Source organism: Ovis canadensis, chromosome 2 (assembly GCF_042477335.2).
Source record: "Ovis canadensis isolate MfBH-ARS-UI-01 breed Bighorn chromosome 2, ARS-UI_OviCan_v2, whole genome shotgun sequence".
In the NCBI taxonomy this organism is placed as follows: Eukaryota; Metazoa; Chordata; class Mammalia; order Artiodactyla; family Bovidae; genus Ovis; species Ovis canadensis.
Genome location: NC_091246.1, coordinates 140,416,291 through 140,420,212, shown reverse-complemented (window position 1 = coordinate 140,420,212; position 3,922 = coordinate 140,416,291). Strand labels below are relative to the sequence as shown.

At 43.8% G+C, this 3,922-nt stretch overlaps 1 pseudogene; it reads left to right on the top strand.

Annotated features, from left to right (window-relative positions):
- The first annotated feature begins 2,277 nt into the window (after positions 1–2,277).
- Positions 2,278–2,863, top strand: LOC138434668 (large ribosomal subunit protein uL22-like; annotated as a pseudogene).
- Positions 2,864–3,922: the final 1,059 nt, after the last annotated feature.

Below are 3,922 nucleotides of genomic sequence, written 5' to 3'. Positions count from 1 at the left end.
TTTTTCCTTCTTACCAGAGATCTTAGCAACCTCAGTATACAACTTTTTTCTTTCTTTTAAGTTGAGAACTTTCACCCTTTCACTTAAAGAAAGTGGGAGGCCAGTCAGGAGACTTTGCCTAACTGCTGGACCAAAAACAGTATTTCATTGCGGTTTCTTTTGGACTTGAAGATTTTACATATAAGTTGATTGTTTTTATTTCTTTTATTGGAAATGGCCTATTTTTAAGATCTTTGCTGATGCTTCTATTAGCATAGTACCTTTTGTTATGGTTTTCAGTGATATCAAGAATGTAGCTCTTTGTATATATGTGTAGTTCTAGGTCCAGAGTTATTCTTTTCTTCAAGCCTGTTTGTGTTTTTTTAAGAGAGAGAAATTTTTAATTTTTATGAGGACAGATTTAAAAATAGCTTTTCTTTTAGGGACTCTGCTTGTGATATAATATTAGAAGTATTGTGCCAAGATTATTGCTTCAGCCTGCTGCTGCTGCTGCTAAGTTGCATCAGTCGTGTCCAACTCTTCGCGACCCCATGGACTGCAGCCCACCAGGCTCCCCTGTCCCTGGGATTCTCCAGGCAAGAACACTGGAGTGGGTTGTCATTTCCTTCTCCAATGCAGGAAAGTGAAAAGTGAAAGTGAAGTCGCTCAGTCGCGTCCGACTCTTCGCAACCCCATGGACTGCAGCCTACCAGGCTCCTCCATCCTTGGGATCTTCCAGGCAAGAGTACTGGAGTGGGGTGCCATTGCCTTCTCCTTGCTTCAGCCTAGGCTTTTTTATTTGAAAGCACAGGGAGCTGGCTTAATTGAAGGAAAACTCAATGCAATATTTGTGATTTAAACTGGAACCTGGAGGTAGGAGATTTCACAAGGCTACATGAGATTCTGGAACTGGAAACTAAAACCTTACCTGTCACCAAAGCATCATTTCCATTTCTCTGAGTTTTCCTGTTCTCTGCTCTCTGCCTGTCTCTAAGCATCTGCTTCATTCTTCTCTGAGAAATGGTTTATCCACACTGTGGCCACCCAAGTTTGAGCACCACTGACATGTAGACTAGTGTCTCTGTGCTCCAGTTTCAACTCATAGGAAAGAGAAGCTAATTCACACAGTCCCTTCAGTAGTAGATGGGTCTATCTCCCTACCCCCACTGCCGCGTGACAAAAAGCCATGTCCAGGGAGTGGTGGAGTCACCAGCTGCATGGGCTTCTCCTGAGGCAGGCACATGGAAAAGGGCATTCTCAAATGGGAACAGGGACATCGCGAAAGAAGTATAATCCACATTCATCCAAATTTCATTCTCCTACTTTCACAGTTTAAAATTCTCCATACATCCGAAATCAATTTTTATGGAAGATATACTTTAGAAATATCACTTTATTTTATATTTTGTTGCAAAAGATTAGCCAGTTGTCCCCAAATTTTGATAGAAAAGGTGAATTTGTATCAGAAACACTATTGATATGAGCCAGATGTCTTATATCTTGAATTGCTTAAGGTAATTTGACTATTGCCATTTAAATATTATTTATCTAATTGTTTGAAATTCCTCTTGGTATATCAGTGTCAATTATGCCTTAGAGAGTCCCTTGGACTGCAAGGAGATCCAACCAGTCCATTCTGAAGGAGATCAGCCCTGGGATTTCTTTGGAAGGAATGATGCTAAAGCTGAAACTCCAGTACTTTGGCCATCTCATGCGAAGAGTTGACTCATTGGAAAAGACTCTGATGCTGGGAGGGATTGGGGGCAGGAGGAGAAGGGGACGACAGAGGGTGAGATGGCTGGATGGCATCACTGACTCGATGGACGTGAGTCTGAGTGAACTCCAGGAGTTGGTGAGGGACAGGGAGGCCTGCTGTGCTGCGATTCATGGGGTCGCAAAGAGTCAGACACGACTGAGCGACTGAGCTGAACTGAACTGATATGCTTTGTGCTCAGTTATGTCCAACTCTGTGACCCCATGGACTGTAACCTGCCAGGCTCCTCTGTTGATGGGATTTACCAGGCAAGAATACTGGAGTGGATTCTCACTTCCTTCTCCCAGGGATCTTCCCAACCCAGGGATTGAACCTGTGTCTCCTATGTCTCCTGCATTGCGGGCAGATTCTTGAGCCTGCAGAGCTCAACCTGCTGAGCCATCAGGAAAGCCCTTTATATGTTTGTTTTGTTGTTGTTGTTTCTTACCAATTAAAAAAAAGCCAAAGAATAGAATCAGACCAATGTGATTACCTTATGGTTGAATGACACAAGAAAGATGGGAGCTTTTCCGGTAAGTGGCCTGAGGTGACCCCTAAAAATGGTGTGCTATTCACTTGACCCAGAAAACCCCACAAAATCATGCAAATCAAGAGGTTCAAATCTTCGTGTTCACTTTAAGAACACTCGTGAAACTGCCCAGGCCATAAAGGGTATGCATATCCGAAAAGCCACCAAGTATCTGAAGATGTCACTTTAAAGAAGCGTGTGTGCCGTTCTGTCGTTACAACGGTGGAGTTGGTAGGTGTGCACAGGCCAAACAGTGGGGCTGGACGCAGGGTCAGTGGCCCAAAAAGACTGCTGAATTTTTACTACACATGCTCAAAAATGCAGAGAGTAATGCTGAACTTAAGGGCTTAGATGTAGATTCTCTGGTCATTGAGCACATCCAAGTGAACAAAGCCCCCAAGATGCAGCGCAGGACTTACAGAGCTCACGGTCGGATCAACCCCTACATGAGCTCTCCCTGCCACATTGAGATGATCCTTACTGAAAAAGAACAGATTGTTCCTAAACCAGAAGAGGAGACTGCACAGAAGAAAAAGATATCCCAGAAGAAACTGAAGAAACAAAAACTTACGGCCCGGGAATAAATGCCGCAAAAAATAAATGCAAATGAAAGTGAAAAAAAAAAAAAGAAAGATGGGAATCACCGCCAGCCCACCACGTTTGAGGGATTCTCTTATAGATCTTGGTGGAAAGACAACTGAATTCACCACAGAGAAGCAGTTACAGCGGGAAGTGGTAGGGAAGATGCTGTCAGTTAATCTCATGCTACTGGGATCCCTGAAGGTGCCCTAGCTCTTCTTACTGGTGAGCCTCATTCTTCCATTCACTTTATGATTCTAAAAGCCACCCCATGCCATCTAGGACATTTCCTTTGCCTTTGGGGTAGCCAGGAGGGGCATCGTATTGCTTGTAACCAAAGACCTTCATCTGCTAAAGGTGGCTATCGTTTACCTCTGCCTGGTGGGCCACTCCTAATCTTCTATAGAAAACAAATCCCACCCATCCTCTAACCACTTGGCCTCTAGATCCTAACGCGTCTAAATCAAGATCTACTCCTCTTACACTTTGGATATAATAGACCCCTCCTTTTTGGCTGGCCTGAGCCAGGTTTCTGTCACTAACATCTGAAATCACCCTGCACCCAAGCCCCTCTCATCTGGCTGTATATGCGTATCAAGTGCCAAGCATAAGACTTGGAAGGCAGCAAGTACTGGTCAGTAAATAAACTACTATGCTCTTAAAATCATAGACAATTTTATAAATCTGTAGATAACAGAGAAGTGGAAACGTTACTTGGAGCATCACAGTGGTTAAGCCTACCTCTCCTGAAGTCAGACTACCTGGCTGTGAATCCCAGCTCTGTATATGAATATCAACTCTGTGATCTTGGGCAAGTTATTAATGTCTCTGTGTCTTAGCTTCTTCAACCCTAAAGTGTGGATGATAATAGGATATATCTCATAAAGTGGTTGGACTTCCCTGGTAGACCAGACAGTAAAGAATCCGTCTACAATGCAGGAGACCTGGGTTCAATACCTGTGTCAGTATGATCCCCTGGGGAAGGGAATGGCAACCCACTCCAGTATTCTTGCCTGGAGAATCCCATGGACGACTGAGTGACTAACACAACCGCAACCATAAAGTGGTTATGAGGATTAAGT